Consider the following 24,386-nt stretch of genomic DNA (forward strand, 5'->3'; position numbering starts at 1 on the left):
AGTGAACCTCTTTTACACCCTCTCCAAAGCCCTCCGCATTCTTCTTCCAGTGGGGTGATCAGAACTGAGCACAATACTTCAAATGCAGCCCAACTAAAGTTTTACATAGCTGCAACGTGACTTTCTGACTCATGCTCAATGCTCCAACTGATGAAGGTAAGTATGCCAGGTGCTTTCCTTGCCATTTTCAGGGAGCTATAGCCTTCACTCCCAAACTTTTCTGTATATCAGTACTGTTAAGGGTCCTGCCGGTTTCATTTTCCCCTGATATTTGACCTCCCAAAGTGCAACCCCTCAGATTTGAGAAGACTAAACTTGATCTGCCATTTCTCTGCTCCCTATCTAGGACTGATCTATAATCCATTGCGTATTTTGACAGATGTTCTTCACTATCTACAATTCGCCAATTTTAATGTTGTCTGCAAATTTACTTATCAGCCCACCTGCATTTTCATTTAACTCCTTTATATATTAGTTCCATGGATGAGGGTGATATGGAGGGCAATGGTGTGGGTGCTGCTAGATGGGATAAGCAGAAAAACAGGTTGGTATGGACTAGATAGGCCAAGGAGCCTGTTTCACTGCTGTAGTGCTCCAAGACTCTATATTTCATAATTAACAGTGCTCCCACCTCTGATCCTTGTGGAACAACACAAATCACAGTCCTCCAGTAGGAATAACACCCCTTCACCACCACCCTCTGTCTTCTATGGCCAAAACGGTTTTGATTTCAGTCTATCAAGTCATCATGAATCCCGTGCACCTTAATCTTCTGGATTAGCCTATCATGAGTGACGTTGTGAAATGCCATACTAAGGTCCATATAGACATTATCCACTGCCCTACCCTGATCAATTATCTTTGTCATTTCCTCAAAGAAATCAATCAAACATAATCACACTGATGATCCCTAATTAGGTGATGTTTTTCTAAGCGTGTGTAAGTTATATCCCTATGAGTCCTCAAGATTTGAAGGACAGGCATTTTGTGCTGTATGCAATATTTAGAAAATTAGAACTGTTTTTCCCTGATTTTTGTTTTACAGACTCTCTGAGCCACATCCCAGGAGAGAACTGAGAAATTATCTAACTATGGTATGCTGACAGCTTTCCTTTGAAGGGTGTTTGATAGAGGTGTTTGTATGGAGTGCCTCATGTGACCTGTTCCTGTTACCACCCCACCTCCATCAGAAAAATTCACTTGCATTCACACACACATACGTACATGTCACATGTACCACCCTATTCTGACACACAAATACATGCATACTATGCATGTAGTGGAGAATTTTAACTTTGAAAAATGTATACAATTTATAATAAACTTTCACCATCTTGCAATATCCCCTAATATTGAAGTGTAGTCGCTGCAAATGTGCAGCAAATTTGCAGGAGGTCCCACAAAAGTTATAAGATTTTAACCATTTTTGATTCAAACTTGATGGTCTACCAGCACATGGAGATGTCCGTGGGGGAATGCTGCCGACTGGCACATTCTCGGCTGCAGGAGTACGTGCTGAGGGACGCATTCAAACTTGGTGCAGCCACCGCAAGGGCCCAGTGGGGAAGAACCACAGTCTAGGGTTCTTCTCCCGTGGGAGTTTGAGGGGTAGGGGGGCAGGGTGTATACCCCTGAACAAGTGTATGTAAATATGGAATAACAGAATGTCACGTGGGTGGCAAAAGTGTGGGAATGTAAAGACTGTAATGGAAACATTTGTAAAGGACTGAGAGTCATTGAATGGTTTATTGTACATCATTTTATTTTTGAATAAAGTATATATTGTTTAATAAAAAAATTGCTTGAGTAAGTTTGATTGAGGTCAAAATATTACTCGAGATTAGAGATAACTTCCTTGTTCTTCTTTGGATTAGTGCCCATGGGACTCAGATATGTAAGAAAGCTGACATTCTAATATCTCATCTGAAAGAAAGCATCTCCCTCAGTGGTATGCTGAAGCACCAACCTAGATTTTTATGCTAAATTTTGGAACTCTCCAACTGAGTCTGGTAATTAACCTGGCATCCTCTTATTTTGTCAGAATTCATAATGTCTACCATATCTTCTCAAGGTGAAAATTAATTTGATGTAGTGCACTATTAAAAGAAGCCTCAGTTGAGAAATGAAGCTCCTCCACCCTGTGTATACAGCTGTTGATTAGGAGACAGGTATTATCAACAACTCCTTACAGATCAATGTAACAACTCCCTTCTGCCCACATAACAAGTTTAGTTTTGAATGTTTGATGCAATATATTTGGAAAACTGGGGCTGGCCAGCACTGAAGCATTTTGTTCAGACTTTAAGCTGAAACCCTTTACTCCAATTGAAACTGAATGAAGAAAATAATTTCCAGATTAAGTTTAGATTATGGGATATTTTCTTTTACGTCTTGGTCTTGCTTAAGATTTTCTTCGGAAGTAAAAACACCTTAGGTGCAAACTGGCTTCAACCTTTCAGTGACCTGCCTCAACAACACTGGAGATTATCCTGACATTTAAGGATTAGGTTAAAAGCAAAAGCTTGGCATGCATGATGTAGCGGAATGTACTGATTGTAGTTCAAAATAGTGCAATTTAGATCATCAGTATTGCACTTCACAAAATGTTTGTTGAAAGTATCTTCCCACAAATGGTTGCAGCTTGCTATCAAACTTTTATTTTGTTAGTTCAAGACTATTGAATGATAGTTGTCAGACATTTGGTAAAAACTGGCATGTGGTCTTGGAGGTACAGCAGCTGGCTTTTCACGCTGAGCACCATAGGTCTTCCTGAGAAGCTACCTCCATTTGGGACACAAGAACTCATCCGTCAGGAGCCCTGCTTCAGGAATATTTCTGGCCCCGTTCCTAATTTTGAACCATATCTTCCTTGCTGAATCTCAGTCTGATTCTGTTTTGAATGATTAAATTTAATATGTTGGTGGTTGTAACACTCTTTAACACAATGAGTAATTTTCTTTCCTCAAGTTCAGTGTAAAGAACTGGAAGTTGATTCTCTGAGCCTCTCCATCTCATTTGTATTTCCTTTCTGTTTGGGAAATAGATGATTGAGTTTCCTCTCACATTTTATTAACTATAGGAGGCGGCACACATTTATTAGCTACTCTCCTTTGGTGTGTGCAATATTTAGCATGGACTCTAATAATGTTTGTAATTTTTACCCTGTAAATGATGGGTGCTTACGATTTTTGCAATGGAAAACATTAGTTAGTTTCTGTTCTCATTATTACCAAGGGAAGCAAAGTGAAAATTTGTTAGACACCCAGACATTACCACAGCAGGGTTTGAACACATTGTAATGTAACTGCTGCACAAACTGTATTTAAATTTATTGACTTCTACTGCAACTGTACATAAAAAGTAATCTTTTAAACTTTCAAATGCAGGTTAAAACTGAATACAAAAAAAGGTAATATTCAGCAGTCAAATCAGCATGTGTGGAGGAAGAAATCAAGTTAAAATTATTCTGGTTGATCATCCTCCATTTGTATAGGAAAACATTGCTGACAAATATTAAGTTGTGAAGTGAAAGTTTGATGAGGGGGTCAGGAAGATGGTGGGAGGAAGAACAAACCCAAGTGCAACTTCAGGGCAGAAACCAGGAGAGAGCAAGTGATTGGAAGTCACAGTGGTCTAAATCAAAAGCAGACTATGGTGGGAAATATAACGAAGCAAAAATGGATTTAGCAAAAGTGGAAATAGGAATGGTAGGTTTGCAACTTAAAATGATTGATTTTGTTAGCCTTTATTACAAAGTGGTTGGCACATACAAATACAGGGACCATACCTGTAATGTAACAGGCAGTTGTGACACAGACGTGGCAGGAAAACAGACCCAAGTGCAGGACTCCAACAGGGAGGCAGGATCAGGAGGCTGAATCTCCTTAGCAAGTGTAGAATCAGAACCAGGACCATGACAGCAGTATTTATTTCCTCCCTTAAGTAGGGATGTACCTACATTGCAAGTTCTCAATAGCATCACTATATGATGAAGTGATTGATTGGAGACAAAATTGGGTCCCCACACTGGAGTTTAGAACCAGAGCTGATCTTCTGGGAAGTTACATAATCCTGAAGGGCTAGACTGGGTAGATGCTGAGAAAACGTTTTCTTCTGGGGGAATCTAGAACTTAGCAATACATATTCAGAATAATTTGTCATCATGTTAGGATAGATTTGAGGAGGATCATTCACCTCAGAGGTTCACGAATCTTCGTTATTCTCTACCACAGGGAGCTGCGTAGGCTGAAACATTGAACATTTTCAGGGCAGAGTCAGATGGACGTTTTGCTCCGCTGGAGAGTGGAGGCAGGAACGTGGAGCTGAGGCCAGTATCATTATCAGCCATGATCATTATCATTATCAGTCATTTATTAGCGCAGCTAATTCAAGAATTACTACTTGGTCTAATTTCTCACGTTGTTTCATCCAATGTTAGATCTGGAAGGTCGCAGTTGCTTACTTGGAAGGCATTGTTTGGGGAACTTACGCTCAGCTTCTTTGTAACATTTCAGGATGTATATTGTATACATTTCTCTGACATTAAATTGTACCTTTGAACAGTGCACAAAGCTGAGCTCGGAGATGCAGAGAAGCTAAGAGACGGGTACTGGAAGTGAGAGAACATCGGTATTCCAGCAAGCAGTAGCTTCGTCTTTTCTGTGAGACCTCTTTTCACTCAATCGCCAAACCACTTAGATCAGGTAATATATGGGCTGTTAGGAATACTGTTGGGTGCCTATTGGAAGTGAAGGGAGGTCACGGCATCATTATGCTGGCAATCGTTAATACCTGAGTGATTAAGAGCTTTTGGAACTCTCCAGTTAACGGGCATACGCACTCCCGGTCTACATCCGGTCGGGCTCAGACGCCTTTAGAGGAGACTGGCGGCATTGGTGCCGGCGGCGCGCATTGAGTGCCGCGTCCGATCGGTGGGTGACATTGGGACTGGACGAGACTGATGCTCAGTTTTGCTTCATTGCTCGAACGGACTCGGTCTGGGTTGGGAGGCAGCAGCACCTTCCCAATCTCTGTAAAGCACTCTGCGTACACCAAGCTGTTTGAAGGACAGGGAAAAGAGAAACTCCTTGCCTACCTTCCCAACGTTTTTCAATTTGAGTAGAAAACTGACTTCACTCGCCAGGAAAGGTAGGAATTAATTGACACACGTTTTATTTGTAACAGTTTGACAAATGCAGTCTTTGAATCCGCTGATTGTTTAAGCGCTAAATACGATTGCTTGTCTGAAGACTGTGGTATAAATTAATGTAATTGCAGTAATATTAGACTATCGTTGTGTGAAAAGAGAAAGTAAGGTGGCTTTGTTGAATTTGCTGCTCGGATTGACGTCGGTAAGTTATCTTTTTACGGGGGCACAATAATAGTTTCAGAGCTAATTTTAGAAACCTCTTTCAGTATTTTCCTGTCAATCTCACCTTCTCCGAACATTTATTCCTTAGTTTGAATCCAGAGGAGAGCTCTTGACTTTTGTTGAAATGAAACTGCTTAAAAATCCATGTGTTGGGTCGTTAAGCTGACAGTAACCTTTAAATATAGAGGAATAATTTACAATTGACTGCAAATGATATATCGCCTGCCCTCAAAACTGATCTATATTTGTTTGTATGATAATCGATTCCATCTGCAACTCCACAAATAATGAAATACTGTAGACCATAGTTGTGCGGGCATGACCTAGACAACATTCAGATGTGGCGTAAGTACGTTTGCACAGTGTGAGTGATTCATTTCTTGACTTCTCAAAGATTTCCCAGTTGCTGAGTGGAACTTCAGCAGCACTTCAGAAGTGAATCCAGGATAAAATAGCTTATTTAACTATTTCGCAATTATTGTTCTTAATATTCACTCACTGCCCTTCTGCCACACCACGCTCTCAGCTTTTATTATCTTTAAAAAGCACTGGAGTAACCTGTCACAGCTTCCTTAACAACACCTCGCAAAGTTACATTCACAAAATGCTGGAAGGACTCGGCAGATCAGGCAGCATCCATGGAATGAACATTTCCTGCTGAGACCCTTCATCAGGGCAGGAAAGGGAGGGGGAGAAAGAGACAGAGAGAGAGCGGCCGAATAAAAAGATGGGGAGGGTGGAGGGGAAGAAGGATAGCGAGAAGGTCATAGTTGGAAAAGGTAAAGGGCTGGAGATGAATAGATCTGACAGGAGAGGAGAGTGAACTACAGCAGAGGGGGGGGGGGGGGAAGGAAGGGACCCAGAGGGAGGTAATAGGCAGGCAAGAAAGGGTAAGAAGCCACAGTGGGGAAAAGAAGAAGAGCGGAGGGCAGGGGGTGGGAAAATGTTTTAACCAGAATGAGAAATCGATATTCATGGTCTTGGATTGGAGGCTACATAGATGGAATATGAGGTGTTCTTCCTCCACCTTGAGGGGGCATGTCGGAATGGGAATCATAATTAAAATGCTGGGCCATCAGGACGTTCTGGTTTTGACGGATAGAGTGGAGGTGCTCGATGAAGTGGTCCCCGAATTTACGACGGGTCTCACATTGCAGAGGAGGCGACATCGGGAGAACTGGATGCAATACGTGATCCCGGCAGATTTACAGGTGGAGTGTTGCCGCACCTGGAAGGACTGTCTGGGCCCTGAATGGAAAGGAGGCAGGAGGTGAATGGGGCAGATGTAGCTCTTTGGCTACTTGCAGGGGCAAGTAGCAGGAGGGATGAATGGATAAGGGAATCATGGAGGGATCAGAACCTGGGGAAAGTGGAGAGTAAAGGGGGGAGAGGGTAAGTACGTGTTTGGTGGTAGGATCTCTTCGGAAATGGTGGAAGTTGTGGACAATGATGTGTTGGATGCGGATATCCGTGGGGTGTTAGGTAAGGATAGGAGGACGTCATTCCCTGTAATGCTCCCCAACTCTTCCTCTGCTACATTGACGACTGTATTGGTGCTTCTTCATGCATCCATGCTGAGCTCATCAATTTCATCAACTTCGCCTCCAACTTCCATTCTGCCCTTAAATTCACTTTTTCCATTTCTGACTCCCCTTCCAGGTCTCTCTTTCTCCATCTCTGGAGACAATCTGTTGAGCAACATCTTTTATAAACCTACCCATTCCTGTGACTATTTTGATTATACCTTTTCGTACCCCGTCTCATGCAAAAATGCTATTCCCTTTTCATCTCCATCGCATCTGTTCCCAGGATGCCGTTTTCCTTTCCAGGATATCAGAGATGTCGTCCTCCTTCAAAGAGCGGGGTTTCTCTTCCTCCACCATTGGTGCTGCCCTCACTCTCATCTCTTCCATTCCCCAGGCGTCCACACGTACCCCATCTTCCCACTGCCTTAACAGTGATACACCTGCCTCCCCATGAGTCTCCGCTTGCACCCATTGTTCTCTGCAACTTCCACCATGTCCGAAGGGATGCTACCACCAAACACGCAAAACCCTGCTAGTCTCCTTGGCTTCGTAAGTCCAGGGAGGACACACTCCGGGTCCGCCAAACCGGTGAGATTGAGATGGCTGTCTCACCGCAGACCCAGGTTTGTATGGATGCTGCGCAATTTGGTGCCAAGAAATAACAGACAGCGCACTGCATATGATTAAAGGAATTATATTTATGAATCTTAACAAAAGGGTTAGTAAAGAAAGGAAAGAGAAAACAAGAAGGGCCCATTATAATTAGTCAAATGTGCACCAGTGGGAGCTCAATTCACTGATCCTCAGTTGATCTCACCGTTTGACTCCATCAAATCACAATCTCGCCACCCGGTCGTATCCTGTGCCCGGTTCTCTCCAGCATCGTCTCTCCATCTCTCACCGAGCAAAAGACCCAGCTCACATTCCAAAGCATCCGTCATCTCTAACCATAACCCAAACACTGCTTCTACAGAAAGACGTTAGCAGTGAAACCTTTCCCAGGGTGTTACACACATCTTTACAAACACATCTCTTCCCCCCCCCCCCCTTACTCTCCGCTTTTTGCAGGTATTGATCTCTCCATGATTCCCTTATCCATTTGTCCCTCCCTGTTAATGTCTCTCCTGCAAGCAGCCCATTCACTTCCTCCCTCACTTCTATTCAGGGTGCCAAACAGTCCTTCTAGTTGAGGCAACGCTTCACCTGTGAATCTGCTGGGGTCGTCTACTGTATCCAGTGCTCCCAATGTGGTCTTGCCTACACTGGTGAGACCTGTTGTAAATTAGGGAATCGCCTCATCGAGCACCTCTGCTCCCTCCACCAAAAGTGGAATGTCCCAGTGGCCTAACATTTTAATTCCAATTCCCATTCCCATTCTGACATGTTGGTCCATGGCCTCCTCTTGTACCACTATGAGTGGAGGAGCAACTCTTCATATTCCCTCTGGGTAGCCTCCAACTAGATGGCATGAACATCAATGTCTCCTTCCACTAAAATAAAATTTACCGCTTCTCACCTCTTTATGATCTCCCCCTGGTGCCCCTCATCCTTCCCTTTCTCCCATGGTCCACTCTCCTCACCTATCAGATTCTTTCATCTCCAGCCCTTTACCTTTTCTACCCACCTGGCTTCACCTATCATCTCTCTTTCTGGAATTAAAAATGTATCACCAGACTTTACTGTTGCTAGGTCAAATTTTTGACCATTGTGGGAGCCCTATGACCACAAAGACAACATTGATTCAAGAAGTTAGCTCATCACCACCTTTTGAGGATAAGTAGGAATTGACATGGAAGACAGGGATCAGTCCTCGAGTCCCATCTATTCAAAGTATGAATGAATGATTCAAATGTGAAACCCAAGGTAATAAATTCAAAGCCTTATGACAACACTTGTGTGGATTGTGATTTGTGTGGTGAATGTAAAAAGGCTTTAAGGTGATTTTGTCAAGTTGAGTGAATGACTAAATACATAGTAAATGCATGTATTTACATTTATCTAGATTTATCTTATTTCTCTAAATACATAATAAAAACAGAAAATGAAATATTATTTAAATTGTGATAAATCAGGCAAATTGACGTACCGACAATGTGGTCCTTGTACCCCATTCACTGAAGGCAGATGCCAAAGTGATGAAGATGGATGTTATGATGACTCTCAGTACAAGAGGTTTGGAGTTAAAGAGCAAGGATATCTTACTTTAACTCATGAAGTGATACGAGGAGGGAGTGGATTGACTATGCCTATATTCACTAGAATTTAGAATGAGAGATTTCATTGAAACACACATGCTAGATGCAGAAAGGGTGCTTCCCTTGGAGAACACCAGAATAAGGAGTCACAGTTTCAGGAAAAGCAAAAAGTCATTTGTAACTGAGGTAAGGAAGAACCTCTTCACCAAGAGTGTGGCGAACCTTTTGAATTTTCAACCACAAAAAGGCTAGAATGGCCAAGTTGCCGAACATATTTAAGAAGAGGACAAAGATTTCTTGATACAAAAGGCATGACTGGGTAATAGTGATAGATAGTACTATTGCACTGAAAGATGGAGCCGGCACAAAGGGTCAAATTGTGTACTAATGCTCCTACCTATTTGGTGTATGAGTAGAAAATAAAACTTAGTGATGGTTTAACTTTGTTGCCCAATTTTAGCATGTATGAAAAGAAATTGAATTGTGTGATCAACAGAAAGTGTTCCACAGTGTACATATGTATGGTGAATCCTGCTCAGCTGTTTTCTCAAATAATTGGATTGCTGACCTTTGGGAAAGTTGCATTGTTTAATACTCTGCAGGCCGCTGAGCAAATTACATAAGCAGAGTGTCTAGTTGCCAGAGAAATCTAAAATACTGTCTTTGACACAAAAATGTCATTGAGCCCCATTCAAAAACACTATTATGTTCCATACAGGAAAGGCTTTGAAAATGGCAAAATTCTACAGTTGTTTTGCACAGATATTATTAAAAGAAATGGAACAGGACCACAAAAGGAGATATTGGAATTCAGCAATCATCATTAATTCAGAATGAAACAATACCTGGAAAACACATGGCTGAATCTACTAAAATTCATCCGGCTGAAGTCATGTTCAGGGAGCTAACCTGTAATTCTCTGCCTTTCTCTGGCATAACCCTGCCTGTTTATTATGAGCCTACTTTGCCATTTAGTGTGTAAAGAATCACTGTTTTTCCAGATCTCATTTATAGGTCAAGTCTTTAGTTGTCATTGGAATCATTAGGGCTTTGATGGACGTCATTCAGTCTGTTGAGTATGTATATATTGTCTCTATATTACAGCAATCTAGTTAGTTCTGCTCCCCCGACCTTTCCACATAAACTTGAAAATAATTTCCTTATTAAGGTCCCTGTTGATGCTGCCTCTGCCGTTAATTCTGGTTCCTATTACTTGCCACCCAACTTTTTATTTCTTTGTCACCTCCATTCCCTACTTTCTGGTTCTTAATGAATGGAAACAGTTCTTCTCTACATATTCTGTCCAAATCTTTCATGATTTTAAATACCTCTACTAGGTCCTTCATGGATGACCTCATTTGCAAGGAGAACAGCCCTGACTTCTCCACTCTATCCACAAAATTAAAGTCCTTCACAAGGACATAGCAGGGTTGTTCATGTAGCACTTTGAGTCTTTTGTGCCAGTTAACAGAACCATGACTGATCTTTTATCTCAGTGCCACTTTCCTACACTAACCTCACATCTCTTGTTCCCTTTTATCTAACAATTTACTGTTCTCTGCCTCTTCAGCTCTCTTGGTAGAGAATTCCAAAAAGGCACTGCTTTTGGAATTGATTTCTGTATCCAGACTTGAGACTTGATTCCAGACTACTTAGCTCAGGGAAACATCATCCCTTTTATAAACTATGAAGGTGTCTACTATATATCCCATTGAAGCAAATTGGGGTACTAATTATGTAAAAAAAATTAATTTAGTTCTTGCTGTCACACTCAAGTAATTCCAAGTTGCACATAACCAGATGTTCCGGTAATTCCAAGTGCCTACCTCAGGAGAGACATTTTGATGTGTCTTAGCTTGGATAATGAAGTCTAAGAATGCTATTGCAGCACAAATAAATGCTGTTTAATAGGTGATAAAGTAATAAAGCAGAATTTAAAATAGCAATGTAAGTGCTGATCCAACAATTTTTAGAATTTCTTTAGTTGTCCTTATCTAATATGGTATGAAAACAAACATGGCACAGAACTTAAAAAAAAGTTATAATATCTGTTGGTTTCCACATAATGATATGCAGAGAACTGGAAAAATAACAAAATGTGCAGAGCTGCACTATTTATTAATACTCTGCCTTGAGCTGTCTGAAGCTCTGCAGCATAATGCATTTATTTTCTGTTAGAAGTTAGAAATTGCAGATATGAATTTTTCATTGGACTTGATCAGTTTTGAACTACATGATGATATCCTAGTTTCTCATTGAGTTATTTGCATATTTAAATATTAGAGTAGTTTTTGTATCCCCCCCATTAGAAGACAGACTTTTGAAAGGCATTGGGTGATTTCATCTGTGAATAGGGCCACCACCGCCAAGGCTCCACCGTCTTCAGCTGATGTTCCTTGATCCCTTGCCTTGTTTAGGTAATTGTTATGTCTCTGCTGCACCCTAATCAGGCCATCATGCTGGGTTTAGAAGCTTCGTATTGCTGGACAGCTCATTTGGGGGGGGGGGGGGGGGGGGGATGGGAAAATGCTTTTGATAAAGTTTTTTAAAAATCAGTTAATTAAAAATTTGCCTGGTACTTTATAAATTTAGATCAGAAATTGATTCCCAAGCTGAAGTAAAAAAAATTGTCAACAGCTGTCTTAAGCTCTACTGCAGAATCTGTTTATTTCCTATTATGTCTATAAATATTATCATTTTTTCTCATGTTCATTTGATATTCGAATCTTAGAGTGAACTGCCCTTTCTGTTCAAAGCAATTTTAAAAATTTTTTAAAGCTCTGTGATTATATTGTAGCATATTTTAATTCAAATATTTGAAATGACAAAATAAGATAAAATTATTTTTCTGAAAAGCTTTTTTTCAAGTATGTTCTGTTCAAAGAGTGAATTCAAATGGGTGATCAGTTTTCAACTCCCAACAGAGATCAGCTAAGAAACCGTACTATTGTACATACTGAGCTACATAATTTGAGTTATAAATTGTGCGTTAAGTTAACATTGTTGCTCTGATTTGGAATCATGATTTTTGGAGGCAAGAGTGTGACTTACCCCTGGAGCAGGGCAAGATTTTCCTCTTCTCTGAACTCTCTTTCAGCTCCCGCTTTCAGATGTTAGTATAACACCACATTGTGTAAAGATTTCAGCATACAGGCACATTGCATTATCTTTGCAGTTGTTTATACCCAATATTAGATAGCTTTTATTTATTTTCTTTCCTCTAGAATTATCTGTATAAATGCACCATTATTCTTTTGACAGTTGGCTTACATTAAAATAAATTCTGAGTTTAAGACCTGGGGGACATGGATGGACGTTGTGTAATTGGTGGTCCCCGTGCATCTGAAAACATTAGAGATTGCAGGAAAACCTTGTGCAGTTTACCATGTTGCAGCAGCTATGCATCACTGCCTGGGCAATTACTAGCCTGGAGTGGATAGCAACAAAAATAACCAGTCTGAGGTTTGTGCCCTTTTAAAGGGGTGATGTTTGGTGGCTGAAATGGTACTGAACTTTATTCCACTGACTGCAGTCCAGTCTGGTGGCTGATCAGGAGAACAGACACAAAAGAAAGGAAAAATCTAAATCAAAAGATTGGAAAACAAGTGTGAAGTGGGAGAGGGCAAGAATTACCTGTTGATTATGGATTGTTCCTCCCCTGCCCCCTCCTCCCACACACCTTGAAAAAGGTCACAATAATAATGACAGCCCTCCAGAAACATAATCTAGCTGAATGAAAATATAAATTGCGAAACATAATTGATTTACTTAATAATTCAGAGACCATATGTTGAAGTGCCAAGAACAATCATGTTCAAAGACCATGATCACCCAGGTCTTATGACACGGCACATGATGATGATGATGATGATACGATGAAGATGTAGTACTTGGGGCTGTCCGACCACATCACTGCGCTATACTTCTACATCAGCAGTAGGTGCTTGCAGATCAGGGAGATTTCACTCGCTTCGATCTTGAAACTGAGCTTTGGACATGCTGTATCAGGGAGGGAGAAAGTTACCTGAACACTTTAGTCAACCCCTTAGGTTTTGTACTGTCAATTTAGGAGTGATTAGATACAGGAGGGTGCAACTACATGTGAGGGATGGATGAGGTCATTCGAATTGGTAGATGAGGGAAGAGGAATGCAGCCGTGATAGAGCACATTATAATCAAGGCAATCACTTTACAGCTGGAAGTGTGAATCCAGGAAACCACACTGCCTGTTCAGTACCGGTTTAAGCATATTTTCATAGGGCTGGAGAGGGAGAGTGAAAGAAGAAGGAACACCTGAATCCTCTCCCAACCCTATGATATTGCTGAAAGTTCTTTAAGCAATACAAGATCCATTTCACTCTGGTCAGTTCAAGTGGAGCCTGTCCCAAAAGAATAGTTCCTTCCTTCCCCAGGACTTTCTCTAGTGACCCGTGCATTGGAAAAATTAAATTCTCCATCATCAATCTTTGTGCCATACATTCAACTCTTTGATCATGTCGAACCTAAACTAATCTGCATGTGCCTCAGATGATACTCTAAAAATATAACCTTTATGGTTCTTCTTGTAATTCCAATCCTAGCTCTTTGTACTGTCTCAGAAGTGCCTTTCTTAGTCATACTGGCCCATCTATGTGACATCAATTTTTCACTTTTGAATTAATTTTATTTACATTTTTCCAGAAGCTCCTTTCTTATTAGTCACCACTGAAGGGTTTGCTTTGTACTGTTTCCTTTGCACCTGTGAAGTTTAAAGGACTGCTCATAACTTTGATGTGATGAAGGAATGTGAGCAACTTTCATCAGAAGTAAAATATGAGGCAGACTAAAGGTACCCCCCCAAAATCCAGGAACTGATGGCCCTCATAGTTAAAAGAAAAGGCTGCAGAGATGGCGAATGCATTATGACTTTCCAAAGCACTCCTGACGCCATCTGGCCCATCAAGCCTGATCCACCATTCAATAAGATCATAGCTGATCTGACCATGGACTCATCTCCACCTACCTGCCTTTCCCCCATAATCCTTAATTCTCCTACTATGAAAATATCTATCCTTGTCTTAAAAATATTTACTGTGGTAGCCTCCACTGCTTCATTGGCAGAGAATCCACAGATTCACCACTCTTTGGGAAAAGCAGTTCTTCCTCATCTCTGTATTAAATTTATTCCCCTGAACCTTGAAGCTATGTCCCCTAGTTCTAGTCTCACCTACCAGTGGAAACAACTTTCCTGTCTCTACCTTATCCATCCCTTTCATAATTTTATGTTTCTACAAGATCTCCTCTTGTCCTTCTGAATTCATTGAGTACAGTCCCAGGTGACTTAATCTCTCCTCATAGTCTGACCCCCCCTCATCTCTGGAATCAACCTGGTGAACCACCTCTGCACTGCCTCAAAAGCTGGTGTATCCCTCCTCAAGTAAGGAGACCAGAACTGCACACAGTACTCCAGGCGCAGCCTCACCAGTACCCTGTATAGTTGCAGCATAACCTCCCTGCTCCTATATTCAACACCTCTAGCAATGAAGGCCAACATTCCATTTGCCTTCTTGATAGCCTGCTGCACCTGAAAACCAGCCTTTTGTGATTCATGCACAAGCACTCCCAAGTACTTATGCACAACAGAATGCTGCAATTTTTTACTATTTAAATAATTATCTTCTTCTATTTTTCCCTCCAAAGTAGATGACCTCACATTTACCAATGTCGTACTCCATCTGCCAGGCTCTTGCCCACTCACTTAACCTATCTATATCTCTCTGCACAATTTGCTTTCCAACTCAATTTAGTGTCATCAACAAATTTAGATACACTACAGTCGGTCCGCTCTTCCAGATCGTTAATGTACAAACATTTGTAATTTGTGAACAGTTGCAGGCCCAGCACTGACCCCTGTGGCACACCACTCACCACTGATTGCCAACCAGAGTAACACCCATGTAACCCAACTCTCTGCTTTCTATTGGTTAACCAATCCTCTAATATACTAATACATCATTCCAACTCTCTGCATCCTTATCTTATGGATTTTGTCTTTTACGTCTTTATCGAACGGCTTCTGGAGATCCAAGTAGATAATGTCCATCTGTTCTCCTCTATACACTGCACTTGTTATGTGCTCAAAGAACTCCAGTAAGTTTGTCAAACAGGACCTGCCTTTGCTGAATCCATGCTGTGTCTGCCTGATGGATCCATTTCTTTCCAGATGCTTCGCTATTTCTTCTTTAATGATAGCCTCAAGCATTTTCCCAACTACAGGTGTTAAACTAACTGGCCTATAGTTACCTGCCTTTTGCCTACATCATTTTTTGAACACTGGTGTGACATTTGCTGCCTTCCAATCTGCCGGGACCTGCCCAGAGTCCTGAGAATTTTGGAAAATTATCACCAAAGCCTCAACTACAACCACTGCCATTTCTTTCAGTACCCTGGGATACATTCCATCAGGACCAGGGGACTTGTCTATCTTTAGACCCAGAAGCTTGCTCAGCACTACTTCTTTAGTGATATTGAGGTCCTCACCTCCCATCGCGTCCATATCATCTCTCTTCAGCATGCACTCCACCATGAACACCAACACAATAGTCATTCAAAGCCTTGCCCACTTCCTCATTACCCAACATCAATTCCCCCTGCTTGTCTCCCAAGGGACCAATGTTCACTTTGGCCACTCTTTTCCAGTTTATGTAATTATAAAAACTCTTACTATCGTTTCTATATTTTGTGCTAGTTATTTTCATAATCTATCTTCCCTTTCTTTATTGCTCGTTTACTGGTTCTTTGTTGTATTTTAAAGTTTTCCCAACCTTCCCGTATCCCACTACTCTTGGCAGCTTTGTTCGCACAAGCTTTTAGTTTGATGCCTTCCTTTATTTTCTTAGTTGCCTACCTTTACTGTCCTTGCTTTTAACTGGAATATACTTTTGGTGAGCCCCATGAAAAGTCTCTTTGAAAGTCTTCCACTGTTCTGCAACTATCCCACCATATAGCCTGTGCTCCCAGTCTACCCTACTGAACTCCTCCACTGTAGTCCCCTTGTTCAGGCATAATACACTGGTTTTAGATCAAACTATTGCACCCTCCATTTGTATGAGAAGCAGAACATCTCAGTTGTTCTGGAATGAAAAGCCTCATCCTGAGAGCATATGTGGCAGAGATGGAGGAGCTAAGAAAAGGGAATGGCATTTTTTTTTTACAAGTGACAGGGTGGGAAGAGGTGTTGTCCAAATAGCTATGAGAGTCAGTGGGTTTGCAAAATATATCAATATATCAACCAGAGTTGGAGACAGATTGAGAAAGGGGAGAGAGGTGTTGGAAGCGGACAAAGTAAATTTGAGGATAGGGTGGAAGTTGAAGGCAATGATTTGAAATTGAAGCTCAGCATGGGTGGATGAAGTAGCATCAATGCATTTGACGATGTAGTGTAGGAAGAATTGGGGAGTGATGTCGGTGTAGACTCTCCCATGTAGCTGACGAAAAGGATAAAAGGTTGGCATAGCTGGACCCATGCAAGAGTCCATGTTTTGGAAGTGGTGTTTGACAACATTATCTCCATTTTAATGGAGCTCATTGATGTATAAAGGAGTAAATATACTGAGTTTAGATTTGCAAAAGGTATTCGATAAGATGCCACATCAAAGAGTACAAGCTAAGATCTCAAGGCAATGGGGGTGATTTATTAGAGTTGGCAGTGTATTGGCTAACTAATTGAGAACAGTCAGAATAAATAGATCGTTTCCAGATTGCAGGTTGCAATTATTGGGTTGCTACAGGGATTATCATAGGGATGCACCTGTTTTCAATCTATATAGTAGTTGAGGGAACCATGTACTGTAAATAGCTTGCTGACAGTTTGCAGTTGGGTAGGAAAGTAATTTGTGAAGACATACAGTATTGTGCAAAAATCTTAGAAATACATATGTACACATAGCTAGGGTGCCTAAAACTTTTGTACAGTACTATCTTTGTCAATGTGTAGTGGAGAGTGAATTTGCAAATCTGGCAGGATGTTGGGAATGATGAGGGTGGAGCGCTGTGGGGCAGGTGGCAGAGAAGGAATGCCAGGGCAGGGTCTGGTTTGAATGCAGACTCACCTAGCCCGGAGACATCAGGCAAGGTCATTTGATTCCAATCTACAGAATGTCTCTCTGGTGCTTTCCTCTCCCTCCCCTCTCCCTTCCCCTTTTCCCAACTATGATTTCCCCTCTCCCTGCCCCCTTCCCCCTCTCAATCCACAATAGAGACCCATATAAAATTTGCAGATGATGCAAAATTAGGGGGATAGGCTGATAACATTCTGACAGCAGAATCAATACTGTTAGATCTAAACAAAATCCAGATGTGAGGGGATAAATGGCAGGTGAAATTTTATGTAAGTAAATGTAAAATATTACACACAGGGAGTAGAAATATGAGATATAATTATACAGTGGGTGGTCTTGAGTTAGAAAGTGCACTGTATGAGAAGGATTTGGGTGTCCTGGTAGACTCATCACTGTCAACATCTGGACAATGCTTAGATGCCATTAGGAAGGCTAATAAATGTTGGGTTATATAATGCACTCAGTGGCATTCAAGTCTAGAGACGTTCTCTTTAAGCTGTATAATGCATTTGTGAGGTCACACCTTGAACACTGTGTATGATGTTGGTTTTCATATTTTGTGAGGGATGTAAGGACACTGGAGAGAGTTCAAAGAAAGGTGACGAGACACACTCCAGGTCTGCAGGATATGAGCTATGAAGAACGATTGAAAGAATTAAATCTTTTTAGCCTAGGTAGACATAGAGTGAGAGGAGTCTTGATAGAAGTGTTTGAATTCCAGCTTCTATTTCAAAATTCCATCATCAAGGACATGGGGCCATAGGTGAAGACTGTCTAAAAGATTTCAGACTAACATCAGGAAGCATTTCTTTACACAGCATGTTGTGGACACATGGAATAAAGTACCTAGTTTTACAGTTGAGAGTAGTACCTCAGAGACTTTGAAACCTAAACCCAATAATTATTTTATCACACTATGTGAATAGGAATTTGGCAAGCTTTTTTGGGCCAAATGGCCTGTTCTCATCAAAAACTTTCTAATGTTCTATTAAAATCAGGTTTATTATCACTCACATAAGTCATGAAATTTATTTATTTTTTGTGGCAGCAGTACAGTGCAATACATAAAATTACTACAGTACTGTGCAAAAGTCTTAGGCACCATAGCTAAGTATACATGCCTAAGACTTTTGCACAGCACTGTAGATACTGCTATGGGATATCATTAGATTGGCTAAGTGGACAAACACTTCGTTTGTTGTGTTGTAAAATATGATGTTATTGAGGCATGGCATAGGGAAGCAGTTTATTGTTTAAATGGAGAAAAACTGGAGAATGCTGCAGTACAGAGAGATCCGGGTGTCTCTGCATATGAAACTCAGAAGGCCATTTTGTAGATACAAGGAATGAAGAAAGTAACTTGAATGTTGATTTTCATGGCAAGGTGAGGTGGAGTACAGAATCGAGAATGCACTTGTGAGCCTGCATCAGGATAAATCATTAAGTTTTGGTCTCCTTACCAAAACTGAAAACAATTGGACTGAATGATTTGTAAGGAGGGTTCCCTAAGTTGATTCCTGGGATGAAGAGGTTGTCTTATTAATTGTAATGGCAAGATTAGGTCTATACTCATTTGATTTTGGAAGAATGAGGTGTGATTTTACAGTAACAAAAGATTCTTAGGGGACTTGATATAATTGATGCTGAGAGTGTTTTATTCAGGATCAGAATCAGGTTTATTATCACCGGCATGTGACGCAAAATTTGTTAACCTGGCAGCAACAGTTCAATGCAATACATAATCCAGCAGAGAGAAAAAAAATAATAAAAAAATTTAAAAAATAATAAATTAAAAAACAAATAAATGAGTAAGTCAATTACGCATATTGAATAGATTAAAAAGATGTGCAGAAACAGAAATAATGTGTAATTTTTTAAAAAGTGAGGTAGTATCCAAAGTTTTCAAGTCCATTCAGGAATTGGATGGCAGAGGGGAAGAAGCTGTTCCTGAATCGCTGAGTGTGTGCCTTCAGGCTTCTGTATCTCCTACCTGATGGTAACAGTGAGAAAAGGGCATGTCCTGGGTGCCAGAAGTCGTTAATAATGGACACTGCCTTTCTGAGACAACGCTCCCTAAAGCTGTCCTGAGTACTTTGTATGCGAGTGCCCAAGATGGAGCTGACTAGATTTACAACCTTCTGCAGCTTCTTTCGGTCCTGTGCAGTAGCCCCTCCATACCAGACAGTGATGCAGCCAGTCAGAATGCTCTCCACGGTACAACTACAGAAGTTTTGGAGTTTATTTGTTGACATGCCAAATCCCTTCAAACTCCTAATAAAGTATAGTCGCTGTCTTGCCTTCTTTATAACCACATCGATGTGTTGGGACCAGGTTAGATATTCAGAGATCTTGACACCCAGGAACTTGAAGCTACTCAACTCTCTCCACTGCTGATCCCTCTGAGGATTGGTATGTGTTCCTTCATCTTACCTTTCCTGAAGTCCACAATCAGCTCTTGTCTTTCTGACATTGAGTGCCAGGTTGTTGCTGCAGCACCACTCCACTAGTTGGCATATCTCACTCCTGTACGCCCTCTCGTAACCACCTGAGATTCTACCAACAATAGTTGTATCGTCAGCAAATTTCTTTTTGAGAGGACCAATAACCTTGGACATCTTTCAGAGTAAGGTGTCTTCTGTTTAAGACAGAAATGTGGAAGATTTTTTTCTCTTAGAGGTCACGAATCTACTCCAGAGAGCTGAAGGCATTGAATCACTGAATAGGTGGAAGGTTGTGATCAAATTATTTTTGTATTACAGGGAAGTTGAGGGCAGGCAGGAAAGTGCTGAAGCTCAGTTCCAATCAGTGATGATCTTATTGAACGTTAAAGTTGGAAAATATTCACGCCATTGCCAGAATATGAGGTGGTATTCCCCTGGTATATGTCAGGCCTCACCACGGTAGTGGAGAAGTGTAAGGATGGACACGTTTGTGAAAGACTGGGAAAGAGAATTGAAATGGCATGCAGCTGGGAGCTTGGGATAGCCATTTTGGAAAGTAGAAATGCTCTGAAAAATGGTTGCTCAAAAATCTACACTTGGTCTCACCAGTGTAGAGGAGGCCACATCAGGAGCAATAAATGCAGTAGCTGAGGTGAGGGAGGAGATGTTCATGAATCTTTGCCTCATTTGGATGTAGTGAGGGAGGAGTGTAAGAGCAAGTCCCAGGGGTCAGGGATATGTGGGTGGGGAGGGCTGTGTGGACCAGGGAGTCACAGAGAGAGTGGTCCCTGCAGAAGGAGGAAAGCTGGAGTGAGGAGAAGACATTGTGGGATATTGTTGTAGCTGATGGAAATAATGAATGATGATGTTCTGGATGTGAAGCTCGTGGAGTAAAGGGAGAGGACTAGGGGATTTTTAACCACTGTTTGGTCTGGAGGAAGGTAAGGTGAAAAACAGAGGAGGTGTGTGAGTGTTCTTAATCAACCACAGCAGAAAGGAAGCAACAAATCTTGAAAAAGCAATCTTACGAGCCTGATTGAATTTTTTGAGGATGTGACTAAACACATTGATGAAGGTAGAGCAGCAGATGTATTGTTTTTGGATTTCAGCAAGGCATTTGATAAGGTACCCATGCAAGTCTTATTGAGAAAGTAAGGAGGCGTGGGATCTAAGGGGACATTGCTCTGTGGATCCAGGACTGGCTTGAAAGTGGTTGTAGATGGGTCGTATTCTGCATGGAGGTTGGTGACCAGTGGTGGGCCCCAGGGATCTGTTATGGGACCCTTACTCTTTGTGATTTTTATAAATGACCTGGATAAGGAAGTGGAGAGATGGGTTAGTAAAATTCCTGATGACACAAAGGTTAAGGGTGTTGTGGATAGTGTGGAGGGCTGTCAGAGGTTACAGCGGGACATTGATGGGATGCAAAACTGGGCTGAGAAGTGGCAGGTAGAGTTCGACCCAGATAAGTGTGAGGTGGTTCATTTTGGTAGGTCAAATATAATGGCAGAATATAGTATTAATGGTAAGACTCTTGGCAGTGTGGAGGATCAGAGGGATCTTGGGGTCCAAATCCATAGGACACTCAAAGCTGCTGCGTAGGTTGACTCTGTGGTTAAGAAGGGATATGATGCATTGGCCTTCATCAATCGTGGGATTGCATTTAGGAGCCAAGAGGTAATGTTGCAGCTATATAGGATCCTGGTCAGACCCCACTTGGCGTACTGTGCTCAGTTCTGGTCACCTCACTACAGGAAGGATGTGGAAACAATAGAAAAGGTGCAGAGGAGATTTACAAGGATGTTGCCTGGATTGGGGAGTATACCTTATGAGAGTAGGTTGAGTGAACTTGGTCTTTTCTCCTTGGAACGATGGAGGATGAGAGGCATTGATCATGTGGATAGTCAGAGGCTTTTCCCCAGTACTGAATGGTTAGCATGAGAGGACACAGTTTTAAGGTGCTTGGAAGTGGGTACAGAGGAGATGTCAGGGTAAGTTTTTTACTCAGAGTGGTGAGTGCGTGGAATGGGCTGCTGGTGACGGTGGTGGAGGCAGATACGATAGGGTGCTCTAGGTGACTCCTCGACAGGTATATGGAGCTCAGAAAAATAGAGAGCTATGGTAACCCGAGGTATTTTCTCAGGTAAGTACATGTTCAGCACAGCTTTGTGGGCCGAAGGGCGTGTATTGAGCTGTTGGTTTTCTGTGTTTCTATTTCAGATGTCCTAAAGTGGAAGGCTTCACCTTGACAGCAGATACTGTAGTGATGGAGAAATTGGGAGAGAGGGTTGGCATCCTTATAAGAGATGTGGTGGGGAGAGTTGTTGTTTAAGTAACTGTGGGAGTCAGTGGGTTTATAGCAAATATCAGTGCTTAGCTGAGATGAATACAGATAGATCTTGAATCATCATTGAGTTTAGCACTGTTGCCCCTTTCCTCTTTATACTGGCCATCTCCCCTTCCACTCTCTGACCGGATGCAGAGCTCCAAGCTGAAATGTCAACAGATCCTAACTTGCCACTCACCCCCGCTGTAGATGCTGCTCAGCCAGCTGAATTTCTACAGTAGATTATTGCCCAGTTTCCAACATCTGCAGGATCTTAGTTCTTATAAGTGTTCTCCAAGGGCAGTTAGGAATGAACAAAATGTTGGGCTAGCCACGATTACCCAGGTCCAGTGATTGAATAGATGGAGAAACTGCAGGGACATGATGATTATATTTGTTGCTGGTCTTTGTCTTTGCTGGATAGGAATGAAAATGTTATGGAAATAAAGTGTGGGTGTTTTCTGTGTTTTTAAATGAAGAGGCATGATTATGAAGTACATTGCCAGTTTGGCAAACCAGGCATCAAATCTGCATTTCACATGGATGTCATCAATTCTGCCCAATTTCTGTTTTCTGCAATTAGCACTGAAATTGTGCACTGCATTAGCTTGTAAACAAAACTGAAGGCTCTTCTGCACTCGGATTGCTGAAGTGATCACAAAAAGGAATGTAATTTCTCCCACTTTTTCAGAAGTAACAAGTGGCAGCCCACAATTGTTTCACTGTACAATTAAAAAAAAACCGCTATTTATTTTGACCTTTTTGGCCGTGTTACATTTCAGCTTGTCAACTAGTGTAAGGACAGCACACAAAATGCTGTAGGATAGGAACTCAGCAAGTCGGGCAGCATCTATGGAGGGAATAATCAGTCATAGTTTTGCATCACAAAATGTCATCTGTTTATTCTCCTCCATAAATGCTGCATGATTTCCTGAACTCCTCCAGTGTTTTGTGTTTTGCTCAAGGTTTCCAGCACCTGCAGAATCTCTTGTGTTTATGAAGGTGTATAAGAAAGTTTTATTCCTTGAATTTTTTTTATTTGTCTGTCAGCTGAGCAAAGCAAATTTGTTTTTTTTTTGCTGAGTGTGCTTTAGTGGCTAGGTGAAAGTAACAATTGCAACATGCAAAGTGGGAATTGGTTCTCTGACAGAAAGGCATGGTTTTGCTTTTCTTTCTATTTAAAATTAGACCTTTTCTTAAAGAAACAAACACACAAGAACATTTTGTTTTATTTGAGATGGGTGGCACTCTCCCCTATCAGAAATGTAACTCCAAAAAACAGTTTTAAAAATGGGAGAGAGGGAGCAGTTTCTGTTGTATAATTCTGAACTTCGTATATAAGAGTGCAATTTACAGTAATTTAAATATGTTTCTCAATCTTGATTTTGCTGGCATGGTTAACCCAAGATTTAAAGCCAGGTCTTTATGCCCTAGATCCTTAAGTTCCTCCTATGCCAGTTAAATATCAATAAATTATTTTGGTTTTTATATTGCAACTCCTTTCTCTGGAGTCAGAACAGAAATTGCCAACGGTCACTTCTTCAGTCTTCTTATCATCATGCAATTGTGGACCTCCCATCTTATCAAGAAGCACAGCTTTCTGTAATGACATCGACAGAAGTGGTGAATTACTCTACACTTCCATCTCGGAATTACTTTTTGGTGACTGGCTGATGCAATCTCCACAACTTTAGCTATTGCGCTCAGAAGGAAATGATACAAACATTTATCAATTCTAACTTGGATAACTGACATTGTTCCCAGCTTACCTTAATGTAAGTAATAAACACATCATTTGCAAAATTATATCATGGATCATTGGCATTGGATGTTGATCGGAAATCTTTAGTGATATAAGCAGGTACACTAGCCTGTTTAAAGTAAATGCATTACAGCTCGTTAAAACTGTGGCCAGTGGAATTTAAAAAATGATTCGCATGCCACTTATTCAAAGGTCTGATGCTAGAAATGTGGCAGTTTAACTTGCTTGATATGCATTTACAACAATATTGTGAAGTAGGTCCTGAGTAGAAAGATTTGTGAGTAATGATCTTGCATAATAATGTTTATCTGAGCAAAGTGGTGCCATTTATCTTTTCAGGTTGTAAATAAAGGTTGAATGAAATTGTTCATGCTCATATGATACAGTAAATCACTTGGGGAGTATGTTTCCTGTTGTTAATTTGCTGAGGGGTTGAAGGCAGTGACACCCGCAATCCAAATCTGAAAATTAATTGTTCTCGCTGTCACTGTGCAATTAAATCATCACTGCTTATTTGTTTTGACTGATTTAACTGCATTGCATTTCAACCTATCAAGCACTTTCTAATTGTTGCAGGGTCCCGTGGAATAATTAAAATCAACTAACTGTAAAGTATCGCTGCTCTGGTTCAGAGTCGTGACTTTATCTGCTTCCAAAATGAAGTGT

At 41.2% G+C, this 24,386-nt stretch overlaps 1 protein-coding gene across 1 annotated transcript in view; it reads left to right on the forward strand.

The window, feature by feature from the left end:
• Window positions 1-4,919: 4,919 nt before the first annotated feature.
• LOC140725142 (spectrin beta chain, non-erythrocytic 1-like) overlaps window positions 4,920-24,386 on the forward strand; it is a 332,123-nt gene continuing 312,656 nt past the window's right edge. Inside the window, exon 1 of the mRNA XM_073040207.1 lies at window positions 4,920-5,148. The gene's annotated coding sequence lies outside the window, so the exon portion shown is untranslated. The remainder of the gene's footprint in view (window positions 5,149-24,386) is intronic.

Source organism: Hemitrygon akajei, chromosome 3, assembly GCF_048418815.1.
Source record: "Hemitrygon akajei chromosome 3, sHemAka1.3, whole genome shotgun sequence".
Lineage (NCBI taxonomy): Eukaryota > Metazoa > Chordata > Chondrichthyes > Myliobatiformes > Dasyatidae > Hemitrygon > Hemitrygon akajei.